The sequence below is a fragment of the Zingiber officinale genome, chromosome 1B (assembly GCF_018446385.1).
Source record: "Zingiber officinale cultivar Zhangliang chromosome 1B, Zo_v1.1, whole genome shotgun sequence".
NCBI lineage: Eukaryota > Viridiplantae > Streptophyta > Magnoliopsida > Zingiberales > Zingiberaceae > Zingiber > Zingiber officinale.
In genome coordinates, this window is record NC_055986.1 from 94,128,220 (window position 1) to 94,143,647 (window position 15,428).

Below are 15,428 nucleotides of genomic sequence, written 5' to 3' on the forward strand. Positions count from 1 at the left end.
GTGGAGTTTCACTGGCATCAAAGACGACGGTATCTCGATTATTTCGGCGATTCAGGCGCAGAAGCTGCTGTCTCACGGCTGTCATGGTTTTCTGTTATCGTTGATCAGTACTGAGGACAGTAGTAGTTCGCTGATTCCGGGAACCGCGCCGACATCGAAAGCTCCGTATCGTATGGCACCAAAAGAGTTGAACGAGCTGAAGGTTCAACTCCAGGAGCTTTTAGACAGAGGATTCATTCACCCTAGTGTTTCACCATGGGGTTCTCCAGTTCTATTTGTTAAGAAGAAAGACGGCACCATGAGGTTATGTATTGACTACAGGCAACTGAATTCAGTGACCATCAGAAATAAATATCCATTATCACGAATCGAGGATTTGTTTGATCAGCTCAGAGGTACATCAGTGTATTCTAAGATTGATCTGCGATCCGGATATCATCAGTTGAGAGTCAGAGATTCTGATATCCAGAAGACAGCTTTCCGTACCAGATACGGTCATTATGAGTTTTTGGTAATGCCATTTGGGCTTACCAATGCTCCAGTGGTGTTTATGGATTTGATGAACCGCATCTTTCTGGAGTATCTAGATCAGTTTGTTATCATTTTCATTGATGACATATTGGTCTACTCTCGTTCCGAGGAGGAGCATGCACAGCATCTTCGCACAGTCTTGGAGATTCTTCGACGACATCAGCTGTACGCGAAGTTCAACGGTTTTCTGGGACACGTGGTTTCTAGCAGAGGTATTTCAGTTGATCCTCAGAAGATCGAGGCTGTCACCGGTTGGGAGCAGCCGAAGTCAGTTCAGGAGATTCGCAGTTTTCTAGGATTGGCCGGATATTACCGACGTTTTGTCGAGGGCTTCTCGCGTATTGCTATGCCACTGACACGTCTTACCCGGAAAGGCGTGAAGTTCGTATGGTCCGAGGATTGCGAGACCAGCTTCCAGGAGCTGAAGCAGAGATTAGTGTCGGCTCCAGTTTTGGTTTTACCTTCTGGAGATGATGGATTTGTACTTTACACCGACGCATCTCTTCAGGGTTTGGGCGCTGTTCTGATGCAGCACGGCAGAGTAGTCTCTTATGCTTCTCGTCAGCTGAAGGAGCATGAGAAGAACTACCCAGTTCATGACCTGGAGTTAGCTGCCATCATCTTTGCTCTGAAGCTATGGCGACATCATTTATACGGTATCACATTTGAGATTCTCACTGATCATAAGAGTCTCAAATACATTTTCACTCAGAAGGAGCTTAATCTCCGACAGAGGAGATGGATGGAGTTCCTGAAGGACTACGATTGTACCATTAGCTACCACCCGGGGAAAGCTAATGTGGTTGCAGATGCACTCAGCAGGAAGTCCAGAGGACTTTGGCTTGCCGGTTTGATCACGGACTTGATTCGAGTTTCTGAGTTAGATCTTGAGGGGGACGGACAGAGCGGGGTATTCTTGTTACCATGGTTGCTCGATCGTCGATCGGGACTAGGATCCGAGATGATCAGCATTTGCGGTTTATTAGCAGCCAGATAGCTTAAGACATGAGTTTATCTGACGAGGAGGGTATTATATTCTTAGGTAGATTATGCATACCCGGTCTCATCGGTCTTCTGGGAGCTATTACAGGCACACCGTTCTCGATTGCGATCCATCGGTGAACCCGTATGTATCGAGACTTGAGGCGTTCTCTTGGTGGAGCGGCATGAAGAAAGACATCGCGGTTCGTAGCTAGATGTCTTGTCATCAGTGAAGGTGAACACGAGACTTACTTCAGCGGATTCCTATTCCACAGTGGAAGTGGGATCACATTACTATGGACTTTGTGGTAGGGTTGCCGAGGACACGACGAGACGTGATTTGGGTAGTCGTTGATCGATTAACCAAATCCGCGCTAGCGATTCGGATCGATTAGCGATTTGTATTGTCGAGATTATCGGACTACATGGTGTTCCATTGAGTATCATTTGGATAGAGATCCACGGTTCACGTCTTGTTTCTGGCAGCTGCAGGCCTTGGGCACACAGCTCCGTTTTAGTCTGACTTTCCATCCGAGCGGATGGGCGATCGAGCGGACCATTCAGACTTTGGAGGACCTGCTGAGGTCGTGTGTTATGGATTTTGGAGGCAGTTGGGAGGACCATCTGCCGTTGGTAGAGTTTGCCTACAACAATAGCTTTCATTCGGCTATCCAGATGGCACCGTTTGAGGCGTTGTATGGTAGACCTTGTCGGACACCCGTCCTTTGGGATGAGGTTGGAGAGGCTCAGTTGTTGGGACCTCATAGAGTTCAGCAGGATGCAGAGTTGGTCCGTACTATCAGACGGAGGATGTCAGAGGCGCAGGATCGTCAGAAGAGTTATGCTGATCGGAGACGCAGACCACTAGAGTTCTCTGTTGGCGACCATGTATTTCTACGAGTTTCACCCACGAAAGGGGTGAAGAGATTTGACCTCAGAGGTAAGCTAGCTCCACGGTACATTGGATCGGAGCGGTAGCTTACCGATTGGCACTACCACCGTCCCTGTCAGGCGTTCACGATGTATTTCACGTATCGATGCTAAGGAGATATGTGCCTGATCCGACACATGTGCTGGCAGATATTCCAGTTCCAGTTCCAGTTCAGCCAGACATTACGTATGAGGAGGTTCCGGTACGGATTCTCGACCGGAAAGAGCATCAGTTGCGGAACAAGACTATCCGGCTGGTTAAAGTCGGATGGCAGCATCACTCGGACGAGGAGGCTACTTGGGAGCTCGAGGATACTATCCGAGCTCGATACCCCCATCTTTTCACTTGAGGTATGTGGTTTATTTACCGTTCAGCATTTATACTCTATATCTGTTATTTGTACTTGCTGATGGTAGATAACGAAATTTGGGGACCAAATTTTTATAAGTGGGGGAGAATGTAAAATACCGGAAATAGGCGAATATGAATAAGGGAATTTTCCAGAATTTTTGGACATTTTTCGGGAATTTTTCGGAGCTCGTACGGACAAGTTGACGGGGAAAAAAAAAACGGGGCCGGGAAAAGCCTGTTTTGGATATCCCAATTAAATGAGGAAAAGTTGAATTTTTCTTAATTCTTTTCCTTTATTTATTTTTCCTTTTTCTTGCATTTTCGCCGTTTCCTCATTTCTTCTCCCCGACGCTGATCGCGCGTCTTCTCCCCGTGCCCTAACCGCAGAGGCGGTTTCATCTCCTCCTACTTCTTCTCTTTCCCTTCACTCTTCTGCCGACGCCCATCTTCACTGCCGCCAGCCGACGCGGATCACCGACCCTAGCGCCGGCCACCGCGTGCCCTAACCGTGCCCTAGATTCACCGCCGGGCGCAACTCACAGAGCCGACATCGCCGTTCCTCCACAGCCCTAGCGTCGGCCACTCTGTGCTCTAGCATCCCGTCGGCCGGGCAGTGTCGGCTTTCCCACCTCTGCTTCCCGATTCCTCCTTTCCTCCTCTGTGCCGAACCTAGTGCCCAATGCCGTTTTGCCGGCCGAGGTTCATCTGTGCTCTATATTAGGGTTCCCAGCAGCCAGTACCGCACCGAGCAGCATCGACGTTGAACTTCTTCACCGCTGTGCTCATGCCTTAGCACAGTAGCCGGATCCTTGATCACCTCCGACCAGTGGAAAGGAAGAGGTAAGATGATTAGGTTGATGCATTCATGATCACCAGCTTGATCTCACCTTGAACTGAACTGTAGGGAAAGATTTCAAGCAGGAGTTGTGTGCTGTGGGGAGTTCTTGGTTTCGGCAGCAGCCCTCATTCCAGCATTCCTTTATTCCAGCAGCAATCGACCTAAATGGGACAGTAACTCCTTAATTCCAGCATCTTCTTGTTTTTGAATAAGCTGTGGAACTTGAGGTAAGGTTTAGGGTTGTGGTCTTTGCTGTAGATGATTTCTAGTAGTGTTAGCAAAAGTTGTTAACTTAAGTTTAGAAGTAAATCTAAAGGTGTAATTAGGGTTAATGAAGCTAACCCTAGTTGGTCGATGGATTAGAATTTAGTTTAGCTAATGGTTGTATGATAAATTAGCTAAACTAGACATTATGTTTGATGCCACAGGACTTTGACGCGAGACGAGTATCTCGGAGTCAGATTTGGGTCATTTTATCGGAGGCGGGTACTTTTGACTTATTGTCTTTGATATGCTTAGTAATTAAATTAACAAGATGCATTAATTGTGTTTCTTACTTGTTTCGGTTAATCACTGCCCAATACATGCTACCTGTTGATTGATTGTTTGTTTACATCTTGTATGGATATGTACCTGATTCCACATGCTCATGGGTAGTGATATAACCATATTTTACCATGTTAGGACCTAGGTTTGATACCTTATATAATCAGATACCTTGATATGATTCATTCGCTTTGGTGCACATTATGATATGTCCAGAGATTGGTTTAGTATATTGCCATGTTTAGTGACATGCACCATTCGTATGATTGCATGCTGAGTGATTGATTGCTCCTGTATTGTCGAGCACTTTGCCAGTTTCATCACTGTTCGGTGCTCCGTTGTGACGCTCATGGGTAGCGGGACACAGCGTGGTAGCACGTCAGTTTAGCTCTTCCGGTGCTCCGTTGGTCCGCTCATGGGTAGTGTGGCGTGGTAGAGATCCCTCCCCGTCACGTGTACTGGGAGTTGAGAGCATTGCGCTCCCCATTTATGATTTGGCGTGAAATGCGTATGTACTCCGCGACATCCGTACTCGATCACTCATCGGGAGTAGTGTTCTTGAGTGCACGTTGTCACACCCTACCCACTCGGTCCCCTTGTTGTGAGTGGTGGTGGCGTCGAGGGTGACCATGACATTGGCATCATATGCATGATGCATTTACTGTTTGTGTTTGTGTTTGTTGCACTTATATGCTGTACATTGCTTGGATACCTTGATTGACATGCATACAGGTCTTCTATGCCTTTCGGACTGTTTGTCCTTTTACCGGGTCCTGGTTAGTACAGATTCTCTCTTGTCTTCTTCGGTTTGTAGTTACCTTTATCTTTATCAGGAGACTGTACGCATGATTAGTGCTAGGTGTTATTTCTTTACTTTGCATATCAATTGTACCTGCTGAGTGTTGCACTCACCCCGCCTCCATTGTTGATATTTTCAGGTTGATGCTGTCAGGAGAGAGTTCCGGTTGCTGGTCCCTGCAGACCTCGAGGATGTGATTGGTTTTTTTTTTCGTTTGGTTTCCTTTTCTGTTCTAGACTATTTGAACATGTTATGTTCTGGATTTATTTACTTATGGACATGGTATAGATTTTGTTACATTGATGGATTTGGATTTGGTTTTATTCTACTACATGCCTGCCTGGACGGCAGAAGAGGTGAGTTCGTCGGATTTGAGCTTTACGAGTGTAGTGGAGTAGGGTGGATTTCGAGTCAGAGTATTATTTTTACTGTTTAATTATCTTAACTGCGTGGTTGTGACAGCCAGAGGCTGAATAATTTATTTATAACTGCGTGGTGATGTTTTATTTTGTTGTTATTATTCCAGCCGCCTGTGGCTGAGGTATTTGTGAGATGTAGAAAAGTTTCAGATTGTCCACCGTACAGGGGAGATGCTGACGAAATTTTCTTGGACAGGGACTCCTCTGGGGCGTGACATTTTCTACACCCTTTTCTGCAAGATTTTTATCTCCCATTGTGCAACCTCAAATTGAAGTAGAAAGTTTCCAACTAGACCCAGAGATAATTTTCATGATACAAGGTCACAAATTTGGAGGAGAAGTATCAGAAAGTCCTTATCTGCATCTTGTAACATTTTTAGAGATTTGTGATTTGGTGAAATGTGAAGGAGTATCAACAAATGCAGTTCGATTGATGATATTTCCTTTCAGTATCAAGGATAAAGCAAGGACTTGGATATATTCTCTCTGTCCTCAAAGCATCACAAGTTGGGAACAATTGGAGAAGCAATTTCTGAATCATTTTTCCCTCCAAGTAGAACGGTGTATATGAGGAATTGCATAACAAATTTTTCTCAGGCATACGGAGAATCATTATTTGAAGCATGGGATAGATTCAAGAGTCTTCAAAGACAGTGCCCTCATCATGGTTTTGAAAAATGGTTGATTTTGCACATATTCTATGGGGGAATTTCTTTCTCAGACAAGACTTTATTGGATTCATCAGCTGGAGGTTCTTTTATGGACAAAAGTGTAGATGAAGCTTATTCGTTAATTGATCAAGTGACATTGAACCTCCATGAATGGTCGAACAAAAGTTGGATGGAATTTCCCTCAGATATTCAAAAAGTGCAAGCTATAAATGTAAGAGAGCCTGTCAAACAAAATGAAATTCAACCACCTAAAAATGTTGAAATTCACAAGTCACAGAGTGAGGAGTTCAAACATTTGGGGGCAAAGCTTGATAGTATTGTTTCAAAATGGTTTAAAGAAGATCCCCCTCCTACACAGTCAAGATCCAATGAAAAGTGTGATGATGTTGGGTTGAGAAGTGGAAAAAATTATGAAGAACTTCTGAAGAACGACATGTTTAGAATTGTGGAGAAGAATAATAGAAGATCACAAGAACTCAGTTCCGTTTCTCTGGGAAGTTCCCAAAGGCCAGAAGTACCTTTCCCTCAACGGTTAATCACACCAACATTAGATAAGCAAGTTGGACCTCCTCCAAAAGCTCAAAGGGAATTTGGGAAAAAGGGAGTTCAGTCTTTCCCAGGACCTTCACTAAGGGTTCCTTTTCCACAAAGGTTAGTGGGGGTCAATGAAAATAAAGACTTCGGCAAATCCTGTGACACTAATATGGTTGAGTGTAGATTTTTGAATATATATGAAGATGAAGATTTTTCAGATGAGGATTTTATTGATAATGTAGTGGTAAATAAGTTTTCAGATCTATCTCAAAATTTTATAAGGTGTTATAGTGACATCAAATTTTCAGATGATGAATGTGATGTGGTAGATCAACTTAAAACTGCAAGTGAAGTTATTGATCCTCTTGTTATTGATTCTCCTATTGAGGACATAGATGTTGGTTTATTTTTTGATGTATGTGTTGATGATGATGATATGGAAGAATGTGTAGGGAGCTGTGTTGTGGAAGCAGCATCTCAAGGATCACCACCTTTGTCAAGACAACCCTTAGAGGTTTTAAGAATTGATCATGTTGTGGAACAATGTGTAGGGACTTATACAGAGCTAGTAGAGTCTCGAGAATCACCATCATTGATATCATCAACACCTAAGCTAGAGCCAGAACCATCATTTGATTCAGAGGAAGTCACATCTACATGTTTAGAAATTTCAGGTATTTCTCAGCAAAGTAAGGTTAGTATTTCTTGTGATCTTTTGGAAAACTTTATGGAGGTACCTATAATTGACTTTGTTGGATGTGATTCAGTTTTTATTACTTATTCATCTTATCTTGATATGGTTCTAGCTCTATACTATATAACATGCTTGTGGGAGATTTGTTTTTCTTTTGGATGTGCAGATTTCACATGGGCCAATAATTGGAAGCTCAATCTGAACCGTCTTTGACCACCTGAAAAAATTTCCAAGAAGACGAAGATGGAGAGAGTTATACTTTACTTTGTAGCTCCTTTGATGAAAGCTCCCTCCATAATAAGAGCCCTTGGTAGGAGGGTTCTAAAATATCTTACCCCTCCAAGAGCAAGATTTAGATGAATCTAATGAGGTGGTCGAGCTAATGACCTTAAACAAGCGCTTCTTGGGAGGCAACCCAAGTTCATTTTCCTTATTTTCTTTTATGTCTTTAGTTCTCTCTTTATAATAAACATGTATCCTCTACTTAATTTTTCTTGTCTATCTTATTGTTGTAGAATTCAAAGTTGTGGAGGAATGTGAGTATTGGATGGAGGAGTATCTTTAAAAACATGAACGTCAACCATTTGGAGCTCATCACTTGATAACTTCTTTTAAAATCTCCTCCACATTGTTTTTAGTTTTCATTGGGACAATGAAAAATTTAAGTCTGGGGGGATGCATTAGATGCATTTGATTTGCTTTGTTTGTTTTTGTTTTTGCTTATGTCTTGCATTGTGTTTTGATTTTTTGTGGCATACATCTTGAGAACATCAAAACTTCACTTATATGCTTTCTTGGATTCAAGTGAAATGTTAGCACGATTATTGTCTCGATTCATGATGTTCGCATGATGCTACTAGTAAACTTTGTGTAGTTCTTTTTTCTATCTTGGGAAGCATTAATAAGCTAAGAATCTTATGGTGATGAGTTTTAGTTTTGGTTCAACCTTAAGGATTTTATCTTCACTACACTTGTGCTTGATGCTTGAATAGTTGATGTCATTGAAATAGTCATGATTCATCTTGTTTGCTTAGTACTTGGTTTCCATGGTGATTTCTCAACTTTCATTTTGGTTACTGGATGAGGCTCAAATCATTAAAGCTCATTTGGAAAAATCAAAATATCCCAACATGTGTGCTAAAAGTACATTTGTGAATAAGTTTTGCACAATGCAAACACTTATAAAAAAAAATAAAAAAATAATAAGGGATATAAAAAATAGTTGTCATGAGTGGAATCTAGCAAGTCACCCCTTTGAGACCGAGTTAGGTTACTGGGGAAATGACTGTTTAGCTTCTCTTGAGATTGAGCACACCTTTGAGACCTTGGGTTAGTTGAGAAATATGAACCAAGTGAATGGTAAGTAAGTGCCTATCACTGGTTACTTGTCTTTCACTGGAAACATTAGGAATTCAAATTTGATGACGACTTGACTAGGACATGGATTGAAACTTGAAGGGTGTTGAGTTACTTTTACACTGCGCACAAGATTCTTATGCTTGAACCATACTTTACTTGTTTCCATGATCATGCTCGTTAATGAAACTTTTTGATAGAGTTAGGAAAGTGCACTGGGTTTTATGAATGTGTTGTAGGACATATGAATTTAGACTGCAGCATTTTGCTTGAGGACAAGCAAAGGTTTAAGTCTGGGGGTGTGATGTGCGTAGATTATATACTCTTTTATGCATACTTTGACGCTCATCTACTTGTATTTCATTGGCATAATCTATGTTTATTGCACCCTATTTCATTAGAATATCATACTTTCATTATATTATGTTCGGAGATCTACTCTTTGCTTATTTTGATTGACAGGACGTGATTTGGAGTAAAAACAGAGTTTAAATGAAGTCTAGAGCTTCTAGCGTGACATGGGCATGCAAAACTATGTTTTCTTCATGTTCTGGCCGTGTAGAACTCACATGGGCATGTTAAGGCCGTGTAGGGGTCATGTTGGGGCCGTGTGAACCTCACACGGCCGTGTGAAGGCCGTGTGAGGTTTTCTGCACTGCAGACTAAAACTAAAATGGTCATAACTTTGTGCTCGGTTGGAGATTTGGGCTGTTCTTTATACCGACTTGTAGATAACTTCAAGATCTACAACTTTGATGAAGACTTCAACGGGAGAAAACCCCATCTTGGTTGCCTAAAAGATGTTTCAATGAAACATAACTATTCAAAGCTAAGACAAAGGGTGTGCAAGGGCCATGCAAGGGGGTGTGAGCTGCACACGGCCATGTATGGCATCTAGTGCTGAAACCTTACATGGCCGTGTAAATCTACACGGCCATGTGAGGTTTCCAGAGGCAGTGGTGGTGTGGATCTACACGGCGTGTGAGGTTTCCAGAGGCCAAGCGGTGGTGGCCATGCACCACACGGCCGTGTAGCATTCGAGAGCGAAGGGTCTTTGGCGTGTTTACCACATGCCGTGCAGCGATGGCGGAGAAGGCGGACATGGCCGTGTGGATCTCACACGGCCGTGTCACGGGGCCGTGTGGCGCCCGATTCCCTCCTCTATTTAAACCCTTCTTCATGAATTGAAAGGGGGGCTCTCCCCCTTTGGCAGAAAGCAAGATTTGGTGGTTTCCTACCATTCTTGGGAGGATTTCTGGGCGATTCTAAGGGAGATCTCGACGATTTCGACTCCGGAGCGAGGATTGGATCCGAAGACAAGGCTTCTTCGTAGATAAGTTTTCTCTTTTCCCCTCTTCTTGTTTTCTTGGATTGGGGATTCAAGGAATGCTTGTAATCTCTATTCTTTCGGGTTTTCTTCCTCGATTCATGGAGTAGATCTTGTATTCTAGGATTAAGGGAGTATTTGTATGATGGATTGATGTAATCTCTTATGGATTTGCCATTTTCTTGTTTCAATGACATTATCTTGCTTGTATCAATTAGATCTTGAATGATTGATGGTGGTTTGTGCTTAATTCTCATTCTTGATTGATTGTTTGGATTTCTTATGGACTTGGTAAGGATAAACTCTCACTCGATCATCCGAGGGATCCACGTGACAGGTGCAAGCCCGTGTAAGGACGTTTGAGAGATAATCTTGAAGAGGAAATAGGAATATTCAAGAGAGTAGGATGGATTCTATGATTAGCTTCTTGTATCTTTATAGATTAATAAGTTGTGGGCTTCTATGTTGATATCCGAGGAAGGCATAGTAATAGGTGCGCTTCTGTGTAAGGACAACGTAGGTTCATGTCTCATTAATCCTATTTAGATACATTTCTCAGTCCTTAGCCGGTTGTTTATTGCAAGAGGGAACCGGCAACTTTCTACATGTTTGGCAATTGAGGAATAAGAATTGGTGAACCATTTAATTTCAAGAAATCTTACAAAGAAACCGAAACTCCTAGAATCTCCCTTTATCATAACCCAAAACACTATACTCTTGTTTGTTGATCTCTAATATTAGATTTTTTTACCTTTACTTTGCTTTTGAAACGATTGAATAGTTCTTTAGCAAATTCGCATTGAGACATTTCTAGTGCTTATTCCAGTCCCTGTGGATACGATAATCTTTTATATTACTTGCGACATTTCTGTACACTTGCGGAGAGTAACAAGCACAAAAAATCTGTTTTGAACAGCTACAATCTGTTTAGCCAACAATCTGTTTACTGAATACTGAAGTAGCCAACAATCTGTTTACTCAAAATAGTACAGTAGTTACTGAATCCATACGCTTAGTGTACTGATCAATTACTGAATCCAAATGCTCCTTAGTGTACTGATCTCGACTGTCCTGTATCCACCTACAAAAGTAGCAATAATATGTTTCAAGTTCATATATGAGCATTACTGATGGCTCTCAAAAGAAACAAAACAATCATCATGACTTTCTACAAAAAGAAACAAAATTTACACTAATCTTAATGAAGATTTTCAGATCCTTGATGTAAAATAGTTTTCAAATTGCATGCAGCTATTTGACTACTTTATTAAACTGATCTCATGCAGCTTGTTCTTTGATCTACTAAGAGGCAAGCACATGCTCTCCCAAGTTTTCAATTTTTTAGTTATACAATTTACAGTGAAGATACAAATTTACTGGACTTTTCAATTTTTCTTTTTCTCAGGTAATAAAATCAACTTTTTAAACACCAGCCACAAGTTGATCTTAACTGTACGAAGTTATATTCCATAGTGAAAACATGCTTTACAAGCATCAAACTCATAATTCCTAATTCATGTGGATTGATGTACTTGGTTATAAACAATATAAGATGACACTTAATTTGGAGCAAATTTGGAGAACTTGGCTCATCCAAACTCCAAAAGGTTGAAGATCTGACACAACAACAAATGATCTTAATCCAAATAGCTTGTGGCTTTAACAATAAACTACCCATGTAAATAATACTAACCTTAGATGCTTATCTTATTCTTACAAGATGTACCCATGAATCCAAGATACAACTCACACGTACTCCTAAGGTAACAACCGCTTCACATTGGCTTCATATTTTCATTAAATTCATTTGTTCAAACACGTAGCTGATAATCTACAAATAGATATTAGAATTGCAAATGTAATACAAGGCCATTAGCTCAAACCATTTGACTTAAAAAACTACTGACAACTATTATAACAATGTGATAAATCTAACCATAACCTTACTCATGAATCCCAGATGCAACTCACACGTACTCCTAAGGTAACAACCGCTTCACATTTGCTTCATATTTTCATTAAACTCATTTGTTCAAACTCAATGTGATAAATCTAACCATAATGGAAGAACCAATATTCTCCAACCTTACTACTGCAGATGTCTAGTTGGTCAATACACGTTATCTACATAACTACCTATACATGCATTTTGATTCATCAAATTACATGTAGTTCAAAATAGCTCTTTTGACCTTTTATTATTTCTACATCTTTAAAAAATTAAATTTGCAAGATGGTTTTGTAAGCACAATGCAAAGCTGACACTTTTTTTTTATTAAAAAACAATTATAGAAAAAGTGCTTTGATTGTATATGTTTTGGTAAATTCCATAGAAATAAAGCACATATATGTCTATGCTATTTGTATCCATAAATAAGACTCAATATTTTATGTAGTGAAACTAAACGCAGTAAGTAATCAAAATATGGGCACAAACATTGTTTGTTACCCTTTCAAAGTGACTAAAACATAGAAAATTTTGTAGTAATCATTGAAATCGATAGATCTAAGGATTCATGTGGGATCTGCATATGAAACTACAAGCATCTCAGTAAATATTCCAATTTTTTTAGTCAATAACTAGCTCTCTCAATAACAACAACAACAAGCTAAGGCACGATCCCTCCAGGACTCCTATATAGATAGATAGTGCAAAGAATGGATGAAAGACACATACACAATAGGAATACGACTGTAAATATGTGGAGCAAGCACCAAATTCATGAAAAGAAACTGAACACTAAAAGAACATATATATATTTTTTTCTCTTTTGAGAAAGAAAGCAAGAAAGAAAGAGAGATCATACCTTAACATGCTTTACAAGAACGTGAATCTCACAACTAAAGATCCTTCTTTATCAAAACCAACACAAGATCACAGAAAATGCATCTGATCACAGAAAAGCGCCACGAGAAATCAATGATTCATACAAGAAGCATCGGGTTACAGAAAGCTATAAGTAGAAAAACACAATGCTGAAAATAGACCCACAGAATTATAAAGGACCTCACCTTTTCAAATCTTCAAGGCCCTCACAATTTGAATTATAAAAATATAAAACGAGGTATATTTTTGATATCTATCCGTCTGCCTCGCTTTTAATTTTTTAATATCAAATTGCAAAAAAAACAAGAGGACAATGTACAAGGATCATCCTCATTATACAAGTTTAAATAAGAGACGGAAAATCCGTGGCCGGCCACCACAGGCCCACAGAATTTAGCGACGGAAAATATGGTGGAAAGAAAGAATGATAGGGATAGAAGATAATAATAAAAAAAATTCTTGTCTGATGCCAATTTTGGGGAAAAACATTGAAAAAAAAAAAGAGCACGAGCCTTCTAGTAATTATCCGATAAAAGGAATAATGAGATTAGAATGGACTGACCGACATATAGAGGAGGGAGGCGCCGACGATGGTCCAGTAGCGCCCGAAATAGGAATCGGCGACGAAAGCGCCAAGGAGAGGCAGCATAGACGCCACACCGCTCCACACATTGACGGCCGTCGTCGCCGTCGCCGTCGACTCGCGCAGCGGGCCAGTGAGGTAGGAGATCAGGTTGTTGGCCACGCCGTAGTAGGTGAACCACTCGCCGATCTCCACCCCTGGAGGCGGAGCGCCGGCGGCGAGATTAGGGCAAAGGGGTAAAAAGAGATCGCCGCGATCGAGGAGATGAGATGAGCAGGAAAAATCGATCGATCAGTACTTACATATGATGAAGACGGCGGAGATCCAACGGCCGGTGGCCGAGCGGGAGGCAGGTCGGCCGGCGTAGTCGACGGCCCCGTCGACGACGTCGGAGCTTCCATGGGGTGAGTTTGCCGATGCCCCGGATCTGGGGGCCGGAGAGGAGTTTGCTGGAGAGGAGTTTGCCGGAGAGGAGTTGGATGGAGAAGGCCACGCGAGATGAGGAGTACTTGGGAGGAGGGTTCGGGACTTGAAAATGATCGGAAGATAGAAGTTGGGAGAAGGGTTTGGGTTTTCTACTCCTTACCTAGATCCAACGGTTTGTATTAATCAAGATTTAGATCCAACGGTTTGTATTAATTAAGATTTAGATGAGATTTTAAACATAGACAACACTTTTTAAAAAGCGTTGTCGTAGACACTAAAAATCAGTCTAATAGACAACGCTTTTTACAAAGCGTTGTCTTTGACCCGTAAAAATCACTAATAGACAACGGTTTTTAGAAAAGCGTTGTCTATTAATAAGAAAATAATGAAATACACAACACTTTTCACTAAAAGCGTTGTTAAAACAAAATAGACAACGCTTTTTATAAAAAGCGTTGTCGTTTAAGTGTTGTAGAATCCCAATTTTCTTGTAGTGGATAAGGGGAGATTCTAGGAGTTTTGATTTCTTTGTAAGATTTCTTGAATGTAAATGGTTCACCAATTCTTATCCCTCAATTGCCAAACACTTGTAGAAAGTTGTCGGTTCTCTCTTGCAATAGATAACCGGCTAAGGACTGAGAAATGTATCTAAATATGACCAATTAGACGTGAACCTACGTTGTCCTTACACAGAAGCGCACCTATTACTATGCCTTCCTCGGATATCAACATAGAAGCCCACAACTTATTAATCTATCAAGATACAAGAAATTAATCACAAGATCCATCCTACTCTCTTGAATATTCCTATTTCCTCTTCAAGATTATCTCTCAAACGTCCTTACACGGGCTTGCACCTGTCACGTGGATCCCTCGGATGATCGAGTGAGAGTTTATCTTTACTAAGTCCACAAGAAATCCAAACAATCAATCAAGAATGAGAATTAAGCACAAATCACCATTAATCATTCAAGATCTAATTGACACAAGCAAGACAATGTCATTGAACCAAGAAATTGGCAAATCCATAAGAGATTACATCAATCCATCATACAAATACTCCCTTAATCCTAGAATACAAGATCTACTCCATGAATCGAGGAAGAATCCCCGAAGAAATAAAGATTACAAGCATTTCTTAAATCCCCAATCCAAGAAACCAAGAAAAGGGGGAAAGAGAAAACTTATCTACGAAGAAGCCTCGTCTTCGTATCCAATCCTCGCTCCGGAGTCGAAATCGTCAAGAACTCCCCTCGAATCGCCCAGAAATCCTCCCAAGAATGGGAGGATACCACCAAATCTTGCCTTCTCCCAAGGAAGAGATCCTTCAATTCATGAAGGAGGGTTTAAATAGAGGAGGAAATCGGGCGCCACACGGCCCCATGACACGGCCGTGTGTGACTCACACGGCCAGGACCCTTCTGTTCTCTGGAAATGCTACACGGTCGTGTGGTGCACACGGCCACCACCTGCTTGGCCTCTGGAAACCTCACACGGCCGTGTAGCTTTACACGGCCATGTAAGGCATCTTCTCTAATTTCTTCGAATCAAGACACGGCCGTGTGAGATTCAGACGGCCATGTCCTCTTCCCTTCCTGTTAAAACTACACGGCC

The 15,428-nt window shown here is 41.4% G+C and overlaps 1 non-coding gene across 1 annotated transcript; it reads right to left on the minus strand.

The window, feature by feature from the left end:
- Positions 1 to 5,961: 5,961 nt before the first annotated feature.
- Positions 5,962 to 6,067, minus strand: LOC121993581. Its single transcript, XR_006115341.1, has one exon. It is a non-coding gene; the product is annotated as a small nucleolar RNA R71 (small nucleolar RNA).
- Between the last annotated feature and the right edge of the window lie 9,361 nt (positions 6,068 to 15,428).